This window comes from Salmo salar, chromosome ssa10, assembly GCF_905237065.1.
Source record: "Salmo salar chromosome ssa10, Ssal_v3.1, whole genome shotgun sequence".
NCBI classification, from domain to species: domain Eukaryota; kingdom Metazoa; phylum Chordata; class Actinopteri; order Salmoniformes; family Salmonidae; genus Salmo; species Salmo salar.
Window position 1 is genome coordinate 77,608,475 of NC_059451.1, and position 11,518 is coordinate 77,619,992.

The following is an 11,518-nucleotide window of genomic DNA, read 5'->3' on the forward strand; positions in this document are numbered from 1 at the left end:
GCTGTTCTTCGTCAGAATGCACTCCCAGGACTTCTACTTCAACAACAAATGTCGTTTTGGTTCCAAATAATCCATAGTTATATCCAAATACCTCCATTTTGTTCGTGCGTTCAGGTCACTATCCGAAGGGTAACGCGGGAGTGCATTTCGTGACAAAAAATGTCAAAATATTCCATTACTGTACTTACAAGCATGTCAAACGCTGTTTAAAATCAATTTTTATGCTATTTTTCTCGTAAAATAGCGCTGATATTCCAACCGGGCAACGTTGTATTCATTCAAAGGCTGAAAGAAAAAAATGGAGAAGTCTCGTGAACGCGCATCTCAGTCTCACTGTCCCCAGGCTGACCACTTACAAACTCTGCTGCTGTACTTTGCCCAGAGACAGCAGACACCCCATTCCACTTTCTGGCGGCTTTAGAGAGCCAATGGAAGCCTTAGAAAGTGTCACGTTACTGCACAGATGCTGTATTTTCGATAGAGATGCAACAGAAAGACAACAAATTGTCAGACAGGGAACATCCTGTATGGAATCTTCTCAGGTTTTGGCCTGCCATATGAGTTCTGTTATACTCACAGACACCATTCAAACAGTTTTAGAAACTTTAGAGTGTTTTCTATCCAAATATACTAATTATATGCATATTCTCGTTTCTGGGCAAGAGTAGTAACCAGTTTAAATCGGGTACATTTTTTTATCCGGCCGTGAAAATACCGCCCCTTAGCCCCAACAGGTTATGAGTGTGCTCCTAATCTCAGCTGGTTACCTGTATAAAAGACACCTGGGAGCCAGAAATCTTTCTGATTGAGAGGGGGTCAAATACTTATTTCCCTCATTAAAATGCAAATCAATTTATAACATTTTTTACATGTGTTTTTCTGGATTCTTTTGTTGTTATTCTGTCTCTCACTGTTCAGATAAACCTACCATTAAAATTATAGACTGATCATTTCTTTGTCAGTGGGCAAATGTACAAAATCAGCAGGGATCAAATACTTTTTTCCCTCACTGTATATGGGGCTTTGGTGACAAAACGGATTGCACTGTGATAGACTGCATCCAGTTTGCTGAGTAAAGTGTTGGAGGCTATTTTGTAAATGACATCGCCAAAGTCAAGGATCGGTAGTATAGTCACTTAAACAAAGCAACACTTAAAGATAGTTTTTTTTATTAATAGACGTGTCACTACCTTTTAACTTCTTGGGGCTATGTGGGACGCTAGCGTGCCACCCGTGGTGCACCCTATCAACAGCAGGTGCATTTCAAGAGCGGCAAATTTGAAACCAAATAAATGTCAAAATTCAAATTTTTCAAACATACAACTATCTTACACCCTTTGAAAGATAAACATCTCCTTAATCTAACCACGTTGTCCGATTTCAAAAAGGTTTTACGGCGAAAGCATAAAGTTAGATTATGTTAGGAGAGTACATTGACAATAGCTGTGTGTAATGTTTTGTCAATTCAAAGACAGGCGTCACCAAAACCATAAAACCAGCTAAAATGATGCACTAACCTTTTACAATCTCCATCAGATGACACTCCTAGGACATTATGTTAGACAATGCATGCATTTTTAGTTCTATCAAGTTCATATTTATATCCAAAAACAGCGTTTTACTATGGCATTGATGTTGAGGAAATCGTTTCCCTCCAATAACCGGCAGTCAAGTCAGCACCACAAATTAAATAATTAAAATTAGAAAACATTGGTAAAATACTATATTGTCATTTAAAGAATTATAGATTTACATCTCTTGAACGCAATCAACTTGCCAGATTTAAAAATAACCTTACTGGGAAATCACACTTTGCAATAATCTGAGCACTGCGCCCAGAAAAATATGCTTTGCTATACAGACAAACGGCCATGTTGGAGAGATCTAAAATCGAAAATACTATGTAAATAATCCATTACCTTTGATTCTCTTCATCAGATGTCACTTCCAGGAATCCCAGGTCCATAACGAATGTAGTTTTGTTCAAAAAAGCTCATCATTTATATCCAAAAAGCTCCGTGTTGTTAGCACATGATCTAAGCCAGCCGGACTTCTCGTCATGAACGAGGGGAAAAAATATATTTACGTTCGTTCAAACATGTCAAACGTTGTATAGCATAAATCATTAGTGCCTTTTTTAACCAGAACATGAATAATATTCAAGGTGGACGAATGCATTCTCTTTTATAACGTATTGGAACGAGGGTACCCAACATGAACTCGCGCGCCAGAGTCTAATCGGCCATCACCGTTCCATGGCTCTTGTTCGGTCAGATCTCACAGTAAAAGACTCAAAACACTTTGTAAAGGCTGGTGACATCTAGTGGAAGCAATAGGAAGTGCCAAAACATTAATCAACCCCTGTGTGTTTCAATGGCATAGGCTTAAAGGTAATTCAACACATCAGGTATCCACTTCCTGTCAGAAAATGTCTCAGGGTTTTGCCTGCCAAATGAGTTCTGTTATACTCACAGACACCATTCAAACAGTTTTAGAAACTTTAGGGTGTTTTCTATCCATATATAATAAGTATATGCATATTCTAGTTACTGGGTAGGATTAGTAACCAGATTAAATCGGGTACGTTTTTTTATCCAGCCGTGAAAATACTGCCCCCTAGCCCCAACAGGTTAATGTTGTTATCGAACAGTTTTTTGTATTGTGTTGCTTTGTGCCTTGAACATGATGTGTTGTTATTATTATTTTCTGTTTATATTAATTTAAACTCAAGAATTGGTTTAAAACCTCTTAGGGCTAGGGGGCAGTATTTTCACGGCTGGATGAAAAACGTACCCAATTTAAACAGCTTACTACTCTCTCCCAGAAAATAGAATATGCATATTATTAGTAGAAAACACTCTGAAGTTTCTAAAACTGTTTGAACGGTGTCTGTGAATATAACAGAACTCATATAGCAGGCAAAAACCCGAGAAAAATTGAACCAGGAAGTGGAAGAAATGAGAAATGTAGTTCTTCTTTTGAATCCCTTGAAAAACTACAGTGACATAGGGTTTACGTTGCACTTCCTAAGGCTTGGCTGTCAACAATCTTTAGAAACTGGTTTCATCCATCTCCTGTTACCGGGCAGAAAATTGTGGCTCAGTCAATCAGTGGCCAGTCTGAGGACAGGTGTCTCGTGTGCTCGCTGTTCGTTCTTTTTCTTCTGGGATGAATACCGGTTGGAAAATTAGCGCAATTTTACGTAAAAAAATACCCTAAAGATTGATTGTAAACATCGTTTGACATGTTTCTACAAACGGTAATGGAACTTTTGAACTTTTCGTCTATGGATTTGCGCCCACGCCTCATGGCATTGTAATAGTGTTCTGGATGGGCCAACAAAACGGAGGTATTTGGACATAAATGATGGACTTTGCAGAACAAATGAACATTTCTTGTGGAAGTGGGAGTCCTTCCGAGTGCATTCCGCCGAAGATCAGCAAAGGTAAGAAAATATTTTGAACATATTTTAGAGATTTGTCAAAGCCGTGGTTGTAGGCTAACTGTATAGCTTAGCGTTGAAGGCTAAGTTCTGTACTCAGAATATTGAACCATGTGCTTTCTCCGTAAAGTTATTTTGAAATCTGACAAAGCGGTTGCATAAAGGAGTAGATTATCTATAATTCTTTAAATAATTGTTATAAATTTTGTCAATGTTTATGATGAGTATTTTTGTAAATTGATGTGCCCATTCACCGGATGTTATGGGGAGAAAACATTTTCTGAACGTAACGCGCCAATGTAAAATGGGGTTTTTGGATATAAATATGAACTTGATCGAACAAAAAATGCATGTATTGTCTAACATGATGTCCTAGGAGTGTCATCTGGTGAAGATTGTCAAAGGTTAGTGCTTAATTTTAGCTGTATATCTGGTTTTGTGACAGCTATCCGTGCTTGGAAAATGGCTGTTTTTTTTTCTTGCTAAGGTGTTATCCTAAAATAATCTAATGTTTTGCTTTCACCGTAAAGCCTTTTTGAAATCGGACAATGTGGTTGGATTAACGAGAAGATTATATTTAAAATGCCGTATAATACTTTCGTGCCGTGCTATCTCACTGGTTGTTGTCCAACCAATCCCGTTAACGGGATTTTATCTCGAAGGGGTCCTCAAGAGGTTTTAAAACGGAGTTTTCTGAATTAATAGCACAAGTCCTGCCTCCAAACGTTATTACTGTGCATTATAAATATTTCAAATCTTATTAAACAACATGACTGTCAATGGCATCGTAAAGTGGTTGGTTTTCAAAATGGTACAGCTCTTTAACAGTTTAAGATACAGACACTTGACCAACTGTAAAAATAATATATAAAATATATAATATATAAAAATAAAAAATAAAAATAAAAATAATCCATCCGCCACCTCATCAGGAGCATGCCCAGGCGTTGTAGGGAGGTCATACAGGCACGTGGAGGCCACACACACTACTGAGCCTCATTTTCACTTGTTTTAAGTACATTACATCAAAGTTGGATCAGCCTGTAGTGTGGTTTTCCACTTTAATTTTGAGTGTGACTCCAAATCCAGACCTCCATGGGTTGATAAATTGGATTTCCATTGATTATTTTTGTTTGATTTTGTTGTCAGCACATTCAACTATGTAAAGAAAAAAGTATTTAATAAGATTATTTCATTCATTCAGATCTAGGATGTGTTATTTAAGTGTTCCCTTTATTTTTTTGAGCAGTATATAATCTTCAATTATCTTTTTCAGAGATTCCCTCTCTGCATCTCCGTCCACCACCTCCCACGTAACGTCTTCCCCTTTAATTTTCAAGTTTCCTCCACTTGCTTATATATATATATATATATATATATATATATATATATATATATATCCATGATAATGACATCTCGTCTGGGCACTGTTCACTCTCTATGTATGGTAGAGAGATCGAAATTCTAAAGTGAAACATTTTCAGAGGTCAGACAGGCGTATATTAACCGATGCTGTACCAGACCAAATGCTAGGCTAGAAGCAAGGGGAAATAATGTGGGAGATGAGATAAATACAGGAGATGATTTGGACAGCAACATGAATATGATAATATTCTTATGAAGGCTCACTGATAATTCAGATGGAACTGTAATCAGGCATAGTGTGCCTGTGACGGCCAATACAAACCATGCTTGGCCAATCAGCATCCATGATCCAAACAACCCGGTTTATAATTATAAATAATTTATTCATTGCAAATTGACCGCAAGGAGCCCAAACAAACAGTATTTCACAAAAGCATAATTTAGAATCTTGATTACATTGGGAAACGATCACATATGCCTTTACAGTCTTATGTGTATTTTATGTCTTTGCTCAGAAAACTTGGGGGGGGGCAAATAAAACCACCCACGTGTCAACGCTAGTTGGGGAACCCTGATAAACAGTCAAGTTAGGTGAGGCCAAATTTAAGATTAGCGCCATTATGATAGATGTGTGGCAAAAGAGGTGGGACAGAGAGCCCAAGGGCCGGCATTTATATGCCCTCCAAAGAAAGATTCTAAGGTCAGATAAGGAAGGAAGAAGTGGTGTTTGCTCGGTTGTGCCTAGTACATTGTACATTTAACTCGTCATTACATCTGGTTGGCAAGCAAGTGTATGGTTGATGAAACACTGAAGAATGTATTGATGTGTTGTAAGTACCAGGATGTGGAAAAGAGGAAAATATTGATGTGTAGGGTTATTGAGGTTGGTCAGGGATGGGGGGTGATTTTGGGGAGGGTTTGTTAGTAGTTAGTAAGGCTCTTTTTTATTTACTTAGTTCAGGATTAGGTAGGAGGGTTTGTTTCTTTCTTTATTTAGTCTGTATGCTGTGATTATCTACACGCTCCAGTACAGTAGGTTGTGGCATGCACCTCTAATGTTTATTTGGGGACCGCCATAATACCATAGAAGAGGACCGTGAGAACTTTTGCTTCGGGACATTGTCGTAAGAGATTGGATTATTGTACCAGTGTTGAATGTCCAAACGGAAAAAGCTAACTATGTTAGGTTGGAATTATTTGTGGTAAACGTTGTTGCTTTGTTTGTTGAAACTGTCACTGGGCAGTGACGTTGTTAGCATTATCTTGTTAACTAATGTTAGATAAAACAGACCAAAGGGGACCTTAGTTAAAAGTTTCATTTTGTGCATTTTTCTGCAGATCATTCTATGCATCCTTCTGTCTGTGTCTAACAACGTTAGACGTCGAACATACAGTAGATACTAGCTAGCCACCTAGTTAGCTACATTAGCTAGACAGCTAACTAGGTTAGATAACGGCGTTTGAATGTTGACAGTTAGCTAGCTCCCGGAGCGAAGAGGCTATCCTGTTAGCTGACATTACCAAAAATAGTTTTTCCTGTCAGTAAACACATCTAGGTCCAAAAACGTATGACGTTGGATACCTACCCAGTTATTTAGCTGGCTAATTACCTATTTAGAGAGCATTCAGAAAGTATTCAGACCCCTTGACTTTTTCCACATTTTCCAGACTTATTCCAAAATGGATTCAACTGTTTTTTCCCCCCTCATCAATCTACACACAATACCCCATAATGACAAAGCAAAAACTGTTTTTTAGAAATTTTTGCAAATGTATTAACAATAAAAAACAGAAATACCGAGTGGCGCAGCAGTCTAAGGCACTGCGTCTCAGTGCTAGAGGCGTCACTACAAACCCTGGTTCGATTCCAGGCTGTATCACAACCGGCCGTGATTGGGAGTACATTGCTTTGAGACTCGAAAATGAGCTCAGGTGCATCCTGTTTCCATTGATCATCCTTGAGATGTTTTGGAAAGGCACACACCTGTCTATATAAGCTCCCACAGTTGACAGTGCATGTCAGAGCAAAAACCAAGCAATCAGGTCGAAGGAATTGTCAGTAGAGTTCCTTGACAGGATTGTGTCGAGGCACAGATCTGGGGAAGGGCGGGTGGTTAGGCCTCCACAGAGCTCACATTTGTAAATAAAAATAGCAAAGTATGATCTAATTTACAGAAAAATATATGCTGCAGTAGCTGTTTTCAAAGTATTTCTGCTGTTTTGTTTTGTAGCTGGTAAATTAATCACATCACAAGTCAGAACTAAGAATCCTATAGCCTATCCCACCTCATGCGGCAAAACCTGCCTTGGGGCTGTGCGGATGTGAAATGCTGAGTGAAAGATGCATTTTTAGAAGTGCTGCACACAGGCATAACAGTTGGTCTAATTTACTTCAAACTAAAATCTACTTAGACTTTGTCCTTGTGGTTCTTGACTATTTACATTGTTTTGTTCACAAGCTAGGTGGTTTTTCAATGTTTGAGTTTCAACTGATAGGGAAGTGAAGATGAAGTGGCTACTAGTCAAACACTCAATCTCACAGGCACAAACAGAACACAATTAACCTCCTGCCCTTAAAGGGGCAGGTTAAAATGTTTGTCTCATCTGTGATTTTGGTTAAAAGACTCAGGTCACAAAAATGTATAGAAATTAAACAATATACCACCTTACTAAATATGATAAATTGTTTGTAGATAGTGTTATGTATATGTGTGTGTGTGTGTGTGTGTGTGTGTGTGTGTGTGTGTGTGTGTGTGTGTGTGTGTGTGTTGACAGACGCAGCGATCAACTTGTAGGGGGTGAACTGGGAGCACATTGCAGTAGCGATGGGACAGAGGAAATGGCAACAGATAGGGCTTCGTCCTGCGCCCTATATTACGAACCACATTTGACGAGTTAGCGATGTAACTTTGGTCAACTCTGAGTTCAACTTGGGATAACCGTGAAAGTGTCTCGACCTTTAGCCAAGAACATTTCAATGTCAACGAATCCTTCAGGACTAAACTGCTCTGGGGCAGGCTAACTCAGGGCCAACTCCATTTATCCTGAATGAAGCGTTGAAGACCAATGAATTAAAATACCCTCCCTCTCTTAATAAAGATTGTGTCATCATCCCCTTCATTGGAGGAAGACGACTGATAAAATATTTTATTAATCAAATGTTTTTTTGTGTTTAAAAAAAAAGTAATGTTAAAATACATATTAAAATACCCACATTATACATCTAGTAAGGACAGCATTTGCTTTCCAAACTGTACATTTCTCCACAAGTGTATTTGGACATTTGTGAAAGGCAAACTGACAGTCGCAACCAACAACAGACATATAATCCATAGATGGCAGTTTCCATTCAAGTCAAGACTGGCAGCCATTGCTAGTGTACCCAAAACCTTCTATGGATTATATGTCTATGGCCACAACCCAACAAGCTGTTCCACAAGGAGCAATAGGAGTGGGGAAAAAGGTGCTTTTGCATTGGTAGTTCTAATTGTCGGTAAGCACACTGTCATGAAAGGAAAATTTGTCAATAATAAAACAGATGGCATACAAAATCAAACCAACTCAAATGTAAGGCTCTGAAACACATTTTTTTTTTGCTTAAAAAAGACAGCCAGCCTCTAGCCTTTAAAAAAGAAAAGTCAATGCTTAGTTCAGTTCTGAATCCAAGTAAGAAGTCTGTTTCATCCAAGAGTGTGCAAAACTGTCATCAAGGCAAAGCGTGGCTACTTTGAAGAATCTAAAATCTAAAATATATTTTGATTTGTTTAACACTTTTTAAGGTTACTACATGATTCCATATGTGTTATTTCATAGTTTTGATGTTTTCGCTATTATTCTACAATGTAGAAAATAGTAACAATAAAGAAAAACCCTTGAACGAGTAGGTGTGTCCAAACCTTTGACTGGTACTGTATGTATATACAGATTTGTGTATGTGATTGGATGTATTGACATTATGGACAGTATGTGGATAGAATATGTGGTATATCTGAAGAATAAGTGATAGAGTAGTATACAGTGTATACAGCAATAGCTGAATAGGATGGAGTTCATTAGAATACAGAATACCTGTAGATAGTGCATTCGGGAAAGTATTCAGACCCCTTGAATTTTTCCACATTTTGTTACGTTACAGCCTTATTCTAAAATGTATTAAATCGTTTTTTTTCCCCCGCATCTACACAATGACAAAGCAAAAACAGGTTTTTAGAAATTTTTGCAAATGTACACTACGTATATAAAAAAAAGCTAAAATATTACATTTACATAAGTATTCAGTCCCTTTGATCTTCCTTGAAGCAGCTTTGGCAGCGATTACAGTCTTGAGTGTTTTTGGGTATGACGCTACAAGCTTGGCACACCTTTATTTGGGGAGTTTCTCCCATTCTTCTCTGCAGATCCTCTCAAGCTCTGTCAGGTTGGATGGGGAGCGTCGCTGTACAGCTATTTTCAGGTCTTTCCAGAGATGTTCGATCGGGTTCAAGTCTGGCTGGGCCACTCAATAACATTCAGAGACTTGTCCCGAAGCCACTCCTGCGTTGTCTTGGCTGTGTGGACATTGTCCTGTTGGAAGGTGAACCTTCGCCCCAGTCTAAGGTCTTGAGCGTTCTGGAGCAGGTTATCATCAAGGATCCCTGTACTTTGCCCCGTTCATCTTTCCCTCGATCCCAACTATTCTCTCAGTCGCTGAAAAAATCCCCACAGCATGATGCTGCCACCACCATTTTTGTATTTTAACCTTTATTTAACTAGCTAAGTCAGTTAACCTCTCTAGGGTAGGTGGCACCAAATCGTCCCACCTACATAACAGCCAGTGTAATCCCGTGGCGCGTTATTCAAAAACCTCGAACACTGCCGGTGAATTTACTAAATTACTCACGATAAACGTTCACAAAAAACATAACAATTATTTTAAGAATTATAGATACAGAACTCCTCTATGCACTCGATATGTCCGATTTTAAAATAGCTTTTCGGTGAAAGCACATTTTGCAATATTCTCAGTAGATAGCCCGGCATCACAGGGCTAGCTATTTAGACAGCCAGCAAGTTTAGCACTCACCAAAGTCAGATTTACTATAAGAAAAATGTTATTACCTTTGCTGTCTTTGTCAGAATGCACTCCCAGGACTTCTACTTCAATAACAAATGTTGGTTTGGTTCAAAATAATCCATAGTTATATCCAAACAGCGGCGTTTTGTTCGTGCGTTCAAGACACTATCCGAAAGGGTAAATAAGGATGACGAGCATGGCGCAATTCGTGACAAAAAAATTCTAAATATTCCATTACCGTACTTCGAAGCATGTCAACCGCTGTTTAAAATAAATTTTTATGCCATTTTTCTCATAAAAAAGCGATAATATTCCGACCGGGAATCTGCGTTTAGGTAAACAGACGAAAGAAAATAAAGCATTCGGTCGACTCGGGCACGCGCCTAAGCCCATAGTACTCTGATCGGCCACTTAACAAAAGCGATAATGTGTTTCAGCCAGAGGCTATCTCGATATCGTTCAGCTTTTTCCCGAGCTCTGAGAGCCTATGGGAGCCGTAGGAAGTGTCACGTTATTGCAAAGATCCTCAGTCTTCAATAAAAAGAGCCAAGATAAAACACAACTTGTCAGACAGGCCACTTCCTGCATGGAATCTTCTCAGGTTTTGGCCTGCCATATGAGTTCTGTTATACTCACAGACACCATTCAAACAGTTTTAGAAACGTTAGGGTGTTTTCTATCCAAAGCCAATAATTATATGCATATTCTAGTTACTGGGCAGGAGTAGTAACCAGATTAAATCGGGTACGTTTTTTATCCGGCCGTGTCAATACTGCCCCCTAGCCCTAACAGGTTAAGAACAAATTATTATTTACAATGACGGCCTACACCGGCCAAACCGGGACAATTGTGCGCTGCTCTATGGGACGCCCAATCACAGCTAGTAGTGATAGAGCGTGGATTTGAACCATTGTGTCTGTAGTGACGCCTCTAGCACTAGAGATGCAGTGCCTTAGACCGCTGCTCCACTCGGGAGCCCACTCGGGAACATGCTTCACCGTAGGGATGGTGCCAGGTTTCTTGCAGATGTGAGGCTTGGCATTCAGACCAAAGAGTTTAACCTTGGTTTCATCAGACCAGAGAATATTGTTTCTCATGGTCTGAGTCCTTTAAGTGCCTTTTGGAAAACTCCAAGCAGGCTGTCACGTGCCTTTTACTGAGGAGTGGCTTCCGTCTGGCAACTTTACCATAAAGGCCTGAGTGGTGGAGTGCTGCAGAGATGGTTGTCCTTCTGGAAGGTTCTCCCTTATCCACAGAGGAAATCTGGAGCTCTGCAAGAGTGACCATCAGGTTCTTGGTCACCTCCCTGACCAAGGCCCTTCTCCCCCGATTGTTCAGTTTGGCCAGGCCGGCCAGCTCTTGGACAAGTCTTGGTGGTTCCAAACTTCTTCCATTTAAGAATGATGGAGGCCACTGTGTTCTTTTGGACCTTCAATGCTGCAGACATTTTTTAGTTCCCTTCGCCAGTTCTAAGCCTCGAAACAATCCTGTCTCAGAGCACTATGGACAATTCCTACCTATGCATAGTCACTTTACCTCTACCTACATGTACATATTACCTCAATTACCTCGACTAACCTGTGCCCCCGCACATTGACTCTGTACCGGTACCACCTGTATATAGTGTCCGGGGCTAGGGTCAGTCTGTTACATCAGGA